At 43.5% G+C, this 14,928-nt stretch overlaps 1 long non-coding RNA gene across 1 annotated transcript; it reads left to right on the top strand.

Moving 5' to 3' along the window:
- Positions 1–7,636: 7,636 nt before the first annotated feature.
- Positions 7,637–11,321, top strand: LOC140702622 (uncharacterized). The gene is made up of 2 exons (XR_012081835.2): positions 7,637–7,725; positions 10,755–11,321. It is a non-coding gene; the product is annotated as an uncharacterized LOC140702622 (long non-coding RNA).
- The last annotated feature ends 3,607 nt before the right edge of the window (positions 11,322–14,928 follow it).

The following is a 14,928-nucleotide window of genomic DNA, read 5'->3' on the forward strand; positions in this document are numbered from 1 at the left end:
CAGGAGGAATCATTGCTCGTAGGTCATTGAGATCCGTTCAGAATATCTGGCTCGAAAGGGCAAACCAAACTGGTCTAAAATCTCTTCCTGAAATTATCCATGGGTATTCCGATGAGCAACCCAAACAGACCTCTCTTGGAAGTCATTGCACTACTTGTCTCCTAGATAAATTAAAATAATAGAGGAGTCTTAGCTCATCTCACAACCTAGTTGTCAACATGCAGCTATAGCAGTGGCCCCCAACCTTGGGCCTCCAGATGTTCTTGGACTTCAACTCCCAGAAATCCTGGCCAGCAGAAGTGCTGGTGAATGCTTCTGGGAGTTGTAGTCCAAGAACATCTGGAGGCCCAAAGTTGGGGTACCACTGATCTATAGGAACTACAAAATCCAGGATGCAAAGCAGTTGGGATCCAAAGAGCGATCTGCTGGTCCATCCACGGGGTGGAGAGGTTAAGGGCAGGAAACGATCACTGCCAGATGGAAAAAGGGAGAAGACAGATCCACGGGAACAAAATCGATCTTTCTTCTGCCCTTTAGCTTCCATACAAAACTTTAAACATATTTCACTCTGGATTCCATGTTACATGAAATATACTGAAAACCCCTCCAAAGCTCTCCACACAGTCACTGTTAAACAACTGACTTCTCAAAGGGTTAAGAGAAGAGCTCACACTTCATTACACACAGACAGACAGACAGACAGACAGACACAGACACACACACATCTATTTACTGTGTATATATCTCTTCAAAAGAAGGACCCAAGGCTTCAGGGTTCACAATTGTAACACATACAAAGCTGAACTTCTTTTGTGACTCTGGGGCCTTTTGTAAGAACTTTCAGTCTTCTGGATGGACCATGACCAGCCATTGATGCCTGTTCAGCATCTGTAAGAGTCAGTTATTTAAAAATGGAACTTGACATTGATACGAATTGCTGTCAGAAGCCATAAGATTAGTCAGCCCACCCAGTGAATAAATAGTGTTGTTCTCTGATTAGACTCTGCATTCATTTCCAACCTTTTTGCTAATGGACACTGTCTATCAAAAGAATGATCCACATGCACACTCGCCTCTTCGTAGGATTGGTGTGGACCAGTCTTCTCTGCTATCAAAGGTAGGAGGTTTTTGTATTGCAGCGTATCACGGTGGTTCGTCTATGGAGAAGGAACCCTTTTGACTGTCACTGGTAAGTCACTACACATATCACCTCCTTTTCTGTTTCTTTGAAAATAACTTAATTTTCCCCCTTCCATCTACTATCTGCATGGGATCTTTAATAAAAAAATGGATTTCTAAGCATAGTCAGCCTGGATGTTTAAATTTGCCTTTTCACTTCCCATCCCCATGTTGGAAACCTTATCTATCTATCTATCTATCGATCGATCGATCGATCGATCGATCAATCGATCGATCGATCGATCGGTCGGTCGGTCGGTCGGTCGGTCGGTCGGTCGGTCGGTCGGTCGGTCGGTCGGTCGGTCGGTCGGTCGGTCGGTCTGTCATCTACCGACCTACCGACCTACCGACCTACCGACCTACCTACCTGTCTGTCTGTCTGTCTGTCTGTCTGTCTGTCTGTTTGTTTGTTTGTTTATTTTATATTATATTATATTTCACCCATCCGGTCAATCAACCACTCTGGGTGGCTCTTTTGATTTGGGTCCATGAGATAACGTGTGAAAATCTGTCTAGAAACAGACTCAGATTCTTGCAGGACCTTTACTGTGAGACGGGGAAATATATCAAGGGATCAGAATTTCAGTAAATGTCATTGTAATATCTGCATGTTAAAGCAACACAGTTGTGGATCTACACCCTGCCCACTTGCTGGAGAACTAGACTTGACTTCAACTGGGAGAGACTGGAAACTCTAGTCCTATGAGGTTTGGGTCTGATTTCTCATCTGGGATGTCAATCAAATGTATATACAATGAAGAACTCTCTAGCTTTATAACTTCGCAATCCAGATCAACTACAGCCAAACAATGTGCTTCAAATTAAAGAGAACCTCTATATTTTATTTGAATGTTAAAGATAATGGGAGAGGTCCAGCTGTAACTCTCCTTTAGAGTAGACCTGTTAAATGGATGTAGCACAATAGGTCAACACCATTGGAAGTTCCAGGTATTCAATGAGTCATATATAATGTAATTCCTCCTCAGAGGTGGTTCCAGATAGAATTGTTGATAACAGTCAGACAGAAATCAAGGGCATTCTAGTGGCTTCTGGAAAAGGCTTCAGGAGTTAACCTGGAGGCAAAATCCAGAACTGGAGTCCTGGAGGCAGTTTGTGTCACTCTGGGAACTCCTGCAACATCGCTGGAACCACTTGTATTGGCTCTTGCCTTTCCACTGGACTATTTCAGCAATGTGGAGAGAGGGGATTTGCTGCTTGGGTAACAGCCTATCTTCCATATTATTTTACCGAGGCTTCGTGCTCTGGAGAGGACACTCCAGCTTCACATACAGCGTCAAAGTCCTGCATACAGAGCACGTTACCATAGCCTCTTGAGACTGAAGGATGCCTATGATTATGATAATGATGATGATGATGATGATGATGATTTTCTTATGAAAATAATTCTTGCTGAGTTCCATTTTTCCCCTCTAAGAATCTCTTAGTATAGACCCAATTCACTTACTGTAGACCCAATTCAAAGTAGAAGTAGAACGGACAATGGGACTGCCCCTGCTTTAATGTTTAGTAATTTAATAAAGCAGGCTAGTATCTTACTGCCAACTTCCACTTGCATAAGAGAAATCCTGTAAGACTTCTTGATTTCTAATGGGTACTAGTTCAGTTCCGAAGGGACAAACCCAGATGGGTTATGCAATGAGAGCCCTCTAGCAATTTGCTCAGAAGGATGATGAGCAAATTTCCCTACCAAGCCTTGGATCAGCAATATAATTCTAGACAAAATGTCCTGGGGATTTATTGTGCATGCAAGCCCTTCACAGAAAGCTTTGACCTGCACTGGGACATTTTTTTAAAAAAGGTATCAATTGATATATAACATTCAGCTATTCAGGGACTGACAGAATGGAGGCTATACATTTTTGAGATACATCTCCACCAGCATGCAGGTCAGGCATTGTCCATGTCCTTACACAGATGCATGAAGACCAAATAGCAACACTTCTGACAATGTCAAGTTACTTCCTAGGAGTTTCTCTTTTTGATGGGAATTTGTAGCCAGATCAATCAGGAGACTCACTTGAAAGATTTCAATGCCCATCAGTGTCTACAGACTAGATAAACAGTCTTCAAGCTGTCACTAGAGCTTGGGAAAGTTACTTTTTTTGAAGTAGAACATCCAGAAACACCACCTGTCAGCAAACAGAGGAGCTCAACAGGTTTGGGCAGAAGCTACACTTCAAAGAAGTAACTTTCCCAAGTTCTGGATGTCCTAAGACTCTTGGCAGGATTGGTTACAGAAGGTCAGCGGTTCTCAGTCTTGGGCAAGGAGGAGTTATTTCATAGTGGCTTCCATGCTTGACAATGAAATCCATTTCATTGGTTGAGAAGACCTGACCCAAATCAAAATAGAGATCAGGGTAGCTACAAAGATCATCTAAACTTGAATTAAGAGTTTCAGAGTATTTCTTCACAATAATAAGGGGTTGGATAAAATCACTCCCTGTCACGCATGTCCACCCTAGGGGCCATTTCCTGTCTAGAATCTCGAGATTTGCCTCACGAACCCAGTCTGAATTCTCCACTGGAAGTGACAGCCAGTGCATGTCTCCTCCTACCTGGGAACACAGGCGAGGCAAGGCTCCCAGGATGGACACTTCCTCCGTCCTAGAGAGGGGAAGATCTCTTCCGCCCATTTCCTTGAACCTGTCAGTGTGGCTGCCTTCTGATCAAAACAGGAGCTGGAGGAACATTGTCTACCGCAGCCGATCCAGACCAAATTTGGTGGACTGGAGTTGGGTGAGGGAGTGGAGGAGCAGTCATAGACACGTGCTTGGAATTAACGTGGTCTTCTTCCCAGAATAACTCTCTGCCTACGGTCTGATATGCTAAAGGCAGGAAGGGAAATGTCCAGTGTTACATATTGTGTTTTGGGTTATTTGTTTGTTTGTTTCAATTCTTGTTATTAATAAGAAATGCTAGATAGGTCAGAGATTGAAGTGTCTGGTAGAGGAGCCAAAGGAGGGGACTCCGATTCCCCATGGGCCTTTCTCCGCAGGGTTTGGACTCCACGTTCCATGTGGTCTCTTCCAGATCTGAAGTTCTAAGATGAGGACGATGCTGATGATGGCATATGCTGCCATTCCCCCAAAGAAGGCCTTCAAGGCAGCACAAAAAAAATACATTTCCAAAGCACAAAAAAAAATGAAGATATCAATGCTATGATTATGAAAAGGGCCTAGCAAAGCTTCACTCTAACCCCCCTTTTTAAGGATCAGAAGTTTGCCCTAATTCTGATGGATCTCACTTCATTAAAAGAATTTGCTCTCAAAAGCGTTCTTCTAAAAAGAGCTCTAATGTTAAACCGTTCCAAAGTGAGACCCAAATGGAGGAAAGAGTTTTCTGAGGGAGATGGTTTTTGATACTTCACAGAATGAATTCTAGCTTCCTTGAGTGCAGAACAAAAAGCTGCGCGAAAAATTCTGTGAGGACAACAGGCTGAATTTCTGGAGGGTTTCCATGGCATAGAGGAGGTTGTAATAATTCTGTTTTACACAGAACGTGTCTCCACCTTCACTCAACACACCTCAGCTTTCAGCCTTCATGAGGCTTCTTGTCTGGTCTCTCCTCTCTCTGGATTTTGTATAACATTCAGTGTCAACCTTTCTTGCCTTGACTCTGGATAATTTGTCCATTAGTGGGTATGATGTGGAGCAGAACACCTAAAGATATAATAGGTTTTCTGCTCCAGATGGCGGTACAACGGCCATTTTCTGAAAACTCATGAGATACTAATCTTCAATAGAGGCACTTCATTCTTTCACCAATAAGCACCTCATGACTACATGCCACAGCCTTGAAATGTTGGGGAGATACAACTATACTTCCCTCATTCATGATCTGACCTTGATTTCATCAAAACATTAAAGAAAATGCTTCTTCTCTTTCAGGTCAGCCACCTGTAGAGCCTAAAGTGCTGCTCATCACTCCAAGACAGGTAGAGGTTGAAACAGGGAACAAAGCCACCCTCGTATGTCTCATAAACGACTATTACCCAAGTTCCATCGAAGTCAACTGGCAGGCTGATGGGAAAACCATCTCCTCAGGAGTGACAACAACTCAGCCCAATAAACAAGGTGACATGTTTGGAGCCAGCAGTTACCTAACTCTGAGTAAGTCAGAATGGGACAGCCATGAGACGTACGCTTGCATAGTGACGCACGAGGGGAAGACCTTCGAGCAAGTGGTGAAGAAATCCGAGTCTCCATAAACGTTGGATAGCTCAGAGGTGGCCCTCGAGTCTCCCTCGCCTGGGCAGAAAGAGGGCTTCCTCCCCTCAGCCATATATAACCCCCGGTCCTTTCCAAATGCTGCTACAGCCCATCAAGGCTGATTTCTGCCCCGTGTAGTTCCATCCCCACCTCCCACCTCCATCTCTGTAGCCCCCCACCTCCTGGGAAGATTCTCTGGAGGTGAGTCCCTGAACTTGTGAGCACATTAATAAAATTTGATGCATTTCATCGGTGTGACTTCTTTCTCAAGGGATGAAGAACCTAAGATTAGACCTGGAATCTTGTGGGATCAAGCCAGAGGAACTTTAATGTTTGCCACATAGTGGAGGTACAAGCAAAAACTACCCTGAACGTTTGCCGAATGACACAAAGGGGAGGGATTCAAACTTTAATGTGAACTTTGCATTCTAAAAGAAAGAGACCGGGCCCTTCAAAATTCCCCACAAGATTCAGAGAGAGGTTGCGCAATGCACTACACTTTAAGGGACATGGACACATTTACCTTCTGCCTCTCCCCAAATATGTGTCCTCTCAGAGTAGAACAAACGCCCCTCTCCTCCAGCATCCTTTTTTCCTGCCCTATAGAGCTGCAAGACAAATATGGTTCCAAGGAGTTTACAAGCAGAGAATGAAAAGTCAGATCTTAGAGTTCTAGCTTCTGTGTTCACAACAAACAGCCCTACACCTTAAGCTAAGCTATGGGGTGGAGAAGAATGAAGAAAGCCATGTCTTTAGGCCCACCATGCGTCTCACCTGTTGTGATAGGCACACCTGTGTCTCAAGGATAAATGCTTCCTACCTCTTCTGTTTGGAGAAAGGCCAAAGGTAGCCCAGAGTTGAGCAGTCAAGAGGACTCCCTACTCCAAGAAAGGAGGGGAATCTGCTAAGGACCAACCTCATCCCCCATTTTGAGATGCAGTCCAGGCCGTTGCACCATTTGGGAGGCTAGCAAAGGTGAATTTCTACAATGGACTTTCCAACTCCTGCTAAGGCCCATGATAGATTGCATACCAGGGCAGTTGCAGTCTATAAAACATCTTTTCCAATTTTTGTACTTCTGGACAAGACATGAAAGCACAACCATAACAGGAGGAGTCACTGAGGTCAGTTCAGAATACCTGGATCCAAAGGGCAACCCAAACTGGTCTAAAATCTCTTCCTGAATTTATCCATGGGTATTCTGATGAGCAACCAAAATAGACCTCTCTTGGAAGTCATTGCCATACTTGTCTCCTAGATAAATTAAAATAATAGAGGCGTCTTAGCTCATCTCACAACCTAGTTGTCAACACGCATATATAGGAACTCCAAAATCCATGATGCAAAGCAGTTGGGATCCAAAGAGCGATGTGCTGGTCCATCCACGGGGTGGACAGGTTACGGGCAGGAAATTGTGACTGCCAGATGGGAAAAAGGGAGAAGACAGATCCATGGGAACGAAGCGGATCTTTCTTCTGCCCTTTAGCTTCCATACAAAACTTTAAACGTACTTCACTCTGGATTCCATGTTACATGAAATATACTGAAAATCCCCCCCAAAGCTCTCCACACATCACTGTTAAACAAGTGAATTCTCAAAGGGTTAGAAGAGCTAACACTTCATTACAGACATACGCACGCACACATGCACACACGCATGCATGCACGCACACGCACGCACGCGCGCACGCACGCGCACACACACACACACACACACACACACACACACACACACACACACACACAAATCTATTTACTTTGTATATATCTCTTCAAAAGAAGGACCCAGGGCTTTAGGTTCACATTTGTAACACATACGAAGCTGCACTTCTTTTGTGACTCTGGGGCCTTTTCTAGGAAATCTCAGTCTCCTGGATGGGTCGTGAGCACCTATTGATGCTGGTCGCAGATCTGGCAAACAATTAAGGATAACGCAAATTGACCCTCCATTTCTCTTCTTTCCCTCTACAAAAGGACTCCAAAGGCATGGATGAACCTCATGCGCTTGCAAGGAGTAAGAGTCAGTTGTTTAAAAATGGAACTTGACATTGATACGAATTGCTGTCAGAAGCCATAAGATTAGTCAGCCCACACAGAGTGAATAAATAATGTTGTTCTCTGATGAGACTCTGCATTCATTTCCAACCTTTTTGCTAATGGACACTGTCTATCAAAAGAATGATCCACATGCACACTCGCCTCTTCGCAGGATTGGTGTGGACCAGTTTTTTCTCTGCTATCAAAGGTAGGAGGTTTTTGTACTGCAGCGTATCACGGTGGTTCGTCTATGGAGAAGGAACCCTTTTGACTGTCACTGGTAAGTCACTAAACTTATCGCCTCCTTTTCGGTTTCTTTGAAAATAACTTAATTTCCCCCTTCCATCTGTTATCTGCATGGGATATTTAATAAAAAGCAGATTTCTAAGCACAGTCCGCCTGGATGTTGAAATTTCCCTTCTCCCTTCCCATCCCCATGTTGGAAACCTTATCTATCTATCTATCTATCTATCTATCTATCTATCTATCTATCTATCTATCTATCTATCTATCTATCTATCTATCTATCTATCTATCTATCTATCTATCTATCTATCTACCTACCTACCTACCTACCTACCTACCTACCTACCTACCTACCTACCTACCTACCTACCTACCTACCTACCTACCTACCTACCTAACCTAACCTAACCTAACCTAACCTAACCTAACCTAACCTACCTGTCCGTCCGTTTGTTTGTTTGTTTGTTTGTTTATATATTTATTTATATCTCACCTATCTGGTCAAACATCCACTCTGGGCGGCTCTTTTGATTTGGGCCCATGAGATAACGTGTAAAAATCTGTCCAGAACCAAACTCAGATTCTTGCAGGACCTTTACTGTGAGACGGGGAAATATATCAAGAGATCAGAATTTCAGTAAATGTCATTGTAATATCTACATGTTAAAGTAACATGGGTTGTGGATCTACACCCTGCCCACTTGCTGGAGAACTAGACTTGACTACAAGTCAAGAGAACCTCTATATTTTATTTGAATTTTATTTGAATGTTAAAGACCATGGGAGAGGTCCAGCTGTAACTCTCCATTAGAGTACACCTGTTAAATGGATGTAGCACAATAGGTCAACACCATTGGAAGTTCCAGGTATTCAATAAGTCATATATAATGTAATTCCTCCTCAGAGGTGGTTCCAGATAGAATTGTTGATAACAGTCAGACAGAAATCAAGAGAATTCTAGTCTTGGTGGCCAATTCTTGCTCCTTAATGGGTACTAGTTCAATTCCAAAGGGACAAACCCAGATGGGTTATACAATGAGAGCCCTCTAGCAATTTGCTCAGAAGGATGATGCAAATTTCCCTACCAAGCCATGGATCAGCAATATAATTCTAGACAAAATGTCCTGGGGATTTATTGTGCATGCAAGCCCTTCACAGAAAGCTTTGACCTGCATTGGGACATTTTTTTAAAAAAGGTATCAATTGATACGTATATAACATTCAGCTATTCAGGGACTGACAGAATGGAAGCTATATATTTTTGAGATACATCTCCACCAGCATGCAGGTCAGGTATTGTCCATATCCTTACACATATGTATGAAGACCAAATAGCAACTCTTCTGACAATGTCAAGTTACTTCCTAGGAGTTTCTCTTTTTGATGGGAATTTGTAGCCAGATCAATCAGGAGACTCACTTGAAAGATTTCAATGCCCATCAGTGTCTACAGACTAGATAAACAGTCTTCAAGCTGTCACTAGAGCTTCGGAAAGTTACTTTTTTTGAAGTAGAACATCCAGAAACACCACCTGTCAGCAAACAGAGGAGCCCAACAGGTTTGGGCAGAAGCTACACTTCAAAGAAGTAACTTTCCCAAGTTCTGGATGTCCTAAGACTCTTGGCAGGTTTGGCTACAGAAGGTCAGCGGTTCTCAGTCTTGGGCAAGGAGGAGTTATTTCATGGTGGCTTCCATGCTTGACAATGAAATCCATTTCATTGGTTGAGAAGACCTGACCCAAATCAAAATAGAGATCAGGGTAGCTACAAAGATCATCTAAACTTGAATTAAGAGTTTCAGAGTATTTCTTCACAATAATAAGGGGATGGACAAAATCACTCCCTGTCACACATGTCCACCCTAGGGGCCATTTCCTGTCTAGAATCTCGAGATTCACCTCAGGAACCCAGTCTGAATTCTCCACTGGAACTGTGAACCAGTGCATGTCTTCTCCTCCTACCTGGGAACACAGGCGAGGCAAGGCTCCCAGGATGGACACTTCCTCCGTCCTAGAGAGGGGAAGATCTCTTCCGCCCATTTCCTTGAACCTGTCAGTGTGGCTGCCTTCTCATAAAAACAGGAGCTGGAGGAACATTGTCAACCGCAGCCGATCCAGACCAAATTTGGTGGACTGGAGTTGGGGGAGGGAGTGGAGGAGCAGCCATAGAGACATGCTTGGAATTAACGTGGTCTTCTTCCCAGAATCTCTCTCTGCCTATGGTCTGATATGCTAAAGGCAGGAAGGGAAATGTCCAGTGTTACATATTGTGTTTTGGGTTATTTGTTTGTTTGTTTCAATTTTTGTTGTTAATAAGAAATGCTAGATAGGTCAGAGATTGAAGTGTCTGGTAGAGGAGCCAAAGGAGGGGAGTTCGATTCCCCACGGGCCTTTCTCCACAGGGTTTGGACTCCACGTTCCATGTGGTCTCTTCCAGATCTGAAGTTCTAAGATGGGGATGATGCTGATGACGGCATATGCTGCCATTCCCCCAAAGAAGGCCTTCAAGGCAGCACAAAAAAAAAATACATTTCCAAAGCACAAAAAAATGAAGATATCAATGCTATGATATGAAAAGGGCCTAGCAAAGCTTCACTCTAACCCACCATTTTAAGGATCAGAAATATGTCCTAATTCCCTTCATTAAAAGAATTTGCTTTCAAATGCATTCTTCTAAAAAGAGCTCTAACATTCAACCGTTTGAAAGTAAGGGTGATAGTTTTTGATACTTCACAGAAAGAATTCTAGCTTCCTTGAGAGCACAACAAAAAGCTACGCGAAAAATTCTGTGAGGACAACAGGCTGAATTTCCGGAGGGTTTCCATGGCATAGAGGAGATCGTGACCATTCTGTTTTACACAGAACATGCCTCCACCTTCACTCAACACATCTCAGCTTTCTTTCTGGTCTCTCCTCTCTCTGGATTTCATATAACATGCAGCGTCACCAATAAGCACCTCATGCCACAGCCTTGAAATGTTGGGGATATTCAGCTATACTTCCCTCATTCATGATCTGACCTTGATTTCATCAAAACATTAAAGAAGATGCTTCTTCTCTTTCAGGTCAGCCACCTGTAGAACCTAAACTGCAGCTCATCCCTCCGTCTCAGGACCAGCTTGAAATAAAGGACAAAGCCACCCTCGTATGTCTCATAAAAGACTTTCACCCAGGTTCCATCGAAGTCTACTGGCAGGTTGATGGGAAAACCATCTCCTCAGGAGTGACAACAACTCAGCCCAGGAAACAGGGTGACACGTTTTGGGCCAACAGTTACATGATTCTGAGTAAGTCAGAATGGGACAGCCATGAGATGTACGCTTGCATAGTGACGCACGAGGGGAAGACCTTCGAGGAATTGCTGACGAAATCCGAGTCTCCATAAACGTTGGATAGCTCAGAGGTGGCCCTCGAGTCTCCCTCTCCTGGGCAGAAAGAGGGCTTCCTCCCCTCAGCCATATATAACCCCCGGTCCTTTCCAAATGCTGCTACAGCCCATCAAGGCTGATTTCTGCCCCGTGTAGTTCCATCCCCACCTCCACCTCCATCTCTGTAGCCCCCCACCTCCTGGGAAGATTCTCTGGAGGTGAGTCCCTGAACTTGTGAGCACATTAATAAAATTTAATGCATTTCATCGGTGTGACTTCTTTCTCAAGGGATGAAGAACCTAAGATTAGACCTGGAATCTTGTGGGATCAAGCCAGAGGACCTTTAATGTTTGCCACACAGTGGAGGTACAAGCGAAAACTACCCTGAACGTTTGCCGAACGACACAAAGGGGAGGGATTCAAACTTTAATGTGAACTTTGCTTTCTAAAAGAGAGAAACCGGGCCCTTCAAAATTCCCCACAAGATTCAGAGAGAGGTTCCACAATGCACCACACTATAGGGACACGGACACATTTACCTTCTGCCTCTCCCCAAATATGTGTCCTCTCAGAGTAGAACAAACGCCCCTCTCCTCCAGCATCCTTTTTCCTGCCCTATAGAGCTGCAAGACAAATATGGTTCCAAGGAGTTTACAAGCAGAGTACGAAAAGTCAGATCTTAGAGTTCTAGCTTCTGTGCTCACAACAAACGGCACTACACCTTAAGCCAAGTTATGGGGTGGAGAAGAATGAAGACCGCCATGTCTTTAGGCCTACCTTGCGTCTCACCTGTTGTGATAGGCACACCTGTGTCTCAAGGATAAATGCTTCCTACCTCTTCTGTTTGGAGAAAGACCAAAGGTAGTCCCGGGTCCAGCAGTCAAGAGGACTCCCTACTCCAGGAAAGGAGGGGAATCTGCTAAGGACCAGCACCAGCCCCCATTTTGGCCTTGAGATGCAGTCCAGGCTGTTGCACCATTTGGGAGGCTAGCAAAGGTGAATTTCTACACTGGACTTTCCAACTCCTGCTAAGGCCCATGATAGATTGCATATCAGGGCAGTTGCAGTCTATAAAACTTCCAATTTTTGTTTTTCTGGGGAGCAAAGATGAAAGTACAGCCATAACAGGAGGAATCATTGCTCGTAGGACATTTACATCAGTTCAGAATATCTCTGATTAGACTCTGCATTCAGTTCCAACCTTTTTTGGCTAATGAAAATTATTTATCAAAAGAATAGTCCACATACACACCCTCTTCTCTGTAAGATCGGTGTGGTCATGTTTTCTCTGCTATGAAAGGTAGCAGGTTTTTGTACTGTAGTGCATCACTGTGGTTCGTGTTTGGACGAGGAACCCGTTTGACTGTCATTGGTAAGTCACTAAACTTATCACCTACTTTTCTGTTTCTTTGAAAATAACTTAATTTCCCCCCAGTTTTCCCTTTCTTTGATGTCTTCCATCTACTATCTCCATAGGATCGTTAAATAAGAAGTGGATTTCTAAGCATAGTCAGCCAGGATGTTTAAATTTCCTTTCTCCCTTCCGCTCTCCATGTTGGAAAGCTCTTTTGATTTGGCTCCATGAGATAATATATGAAAATAGAACCAGACTTAGATTCTTGCAGGACCTTTACTGTGAGACGGGGAAACATATATAGGGATTAGAAAAGTAAATTTCATTGTAATATCTATGGAAGCAACCAATGTTCGGGATCCTCTTGCTGGAGGACTAGACTTGATTACAACTGGGAGAGACTGGAAACTCTAGTCCTATGAGGTTTTGGTCTGATGTCTCCTCCGGGATGTCATCTAAATGTATATACAACGAAGAACTCTCTAGCTTTATAACTTCGCAATCCAGATCAACTACAGCCAAACAATGTGGTTCAAATTAAAAAGAACTTTGAAATTGTTTTTGAACATTAAAGAGGATGGAAGAGGTCCAACTGTAACTCTCAATTAGAGTAGACCTGTTAAATGGATTTAGCATGAGAGGGTAACACGATTAGAAGTTCCAGATACTCAATGAGTCATATACAATATGAATCCTCCTCAGAAGTGGTTCCAGATATAATTCTTGATAACAGTCAGACAGAAATCAAGGGAAATTTGATGGCTTATTCCTTTATTAATATACTTTTCGCTGATCTGCATTTTACCCCTCTAAAAATAAATCAATATGGACCTGATCCATTATACCACTGTGTAAGGAGACATCACTAAACTAAGTGTCAGATGTCATGTCCTTAGGAGTAAGAACCATGATAGAGAGTTCACTAGCATGAAGTAGAAGGGATAATGGTACTGCCCCTGCTTTAATGTTTAGTAACTTAATAAATCAGGCTAGAATCTTAGTGTCCATTTACACTTATGTAAGAAATCCTGTAAGTCTTGGTGGCAAATCTTTGCTCATTAATGAGTAGTGGTTCCATTCTGAAGGGACACATCCAGACGGGGTACGCTCTGAGCACCGTCTAGAAATTTGCTCGCAAAACTAATGCACATTTCCTTACGAAGCCATGAATCAGCAATATAATTCTAGAAAAAATGTCCTAAGGCAGCGGGGTTTATTGTGCATGCAAGCCTGAAACAGAAAGCTTTAGCCTGCATTGGGGCTTTTTCTTAAAAAGATATCAGTGCATATGTAACAATCAGCTATTCAGGGTCTGACAGACCGGAGACTGTACATTTTTGAGATACATCTCCTCCAGCATGCAGGGCAGATGCTCATGTCCTTACATAGACGAATGAAGACCAAATGGCATGATATTTTATGTAGAAATGGAGCTGTCCTTTCCATGGGCCAAATCCAATGGGTTATCCTAACTAGGCTGGACCCATTAAGCCAAACAGGAACTTGCAGATTCCATTCGTCTAGCACTTCTCCAGGTGGGACTGCAAAAGACCTCTTTCTCAAGCTCTGTAGAGCCATTCCCAGATGGACAACACCTCTGACAATGCCTAAATACTTCTTGCAAGCTGCTCTTTTTTTCTTTATTATGGGAATTTATAGCCAGATCAATCAGGAGACCTTCTAGAAACAATTTATTCTCCCATCAGTGTCTAGAGGCTAAATAAAAAGTCTTCTAGCTATCACTACAGCTTGGGAAAGTTACTTTTGTGAACTAGAACTTCTAGTGACACCACCCATCCGCAAACAGAGGAGCCCTAGGGGTTGGGCTGAAGCTACACTTCAAAGGAGTAACTTTCCCAAGTTCTGGATGTCCTAAGACTCTTGGCAGGATTGGCTACAGAAGGTCAGTGGTCCTCATTCTTGGAGGAGTTATTTCATGGTGGCTTCCATGGTTGGCAATGAGCTCCATTTCTTTCGTTGAGAAGACATGCCCCAAATCAAAATAGAGATCAGGGTAGCTACAAAGATCATCTAAACTTGAATTAAGAGTTTCAGAGTATTTCTTCACAATAATAAGGGGTTGGATAAAATCACTCCCTGTCACACATGTCCACCCTAGGGGCCATTTCCTGTCTAGAATCTCGAGATTTGCCTCAGGAACCCAGTCTGAATTCTCCACTGGAACTGTGAGCCAGTTCATGTCTCCTCCTACCTGGGAACACAGGCGAGGCAAGGCTCCCAGGATGGACACTTCCTCCGTCCTAGAGAGGGGAAGATCTCTTCCGCCCATTTCCTTGAACCTGTCAGTGTGGCTGCCTTCTGATCAAAACAGGAGCTGGAGGAACATTGTCAACCGCAGCCGATCGAAACCAAATTTGGGGGACTGGAGTTGGGGGAGGGAGTGGAGGAGCAGCCATTGACACATACTTGGAATTAATGACTTCTTCCCAGAATAACTCTCTGCCTAGGGTCTGATATGATAAAGGCAGGAAGGGAAATGCCCAGTGTTCTTTATTA

The sequence above is a fragment of the Pogona vitticeps genome, chromosome 14 (assembly GCF_051106095.1).
Source record: "Pogona vitticeps strain Pit_001003342236 chromosome 14, PviZW2.1, whole genome shotgun sequence".
Taxonomy (NCBI): domain Eukaryota; kingdom Metazoa; phylum Chordata; class Lepidosauria; order Squamata; family Agamidae; genus Pogona; species Pogona vitticeps.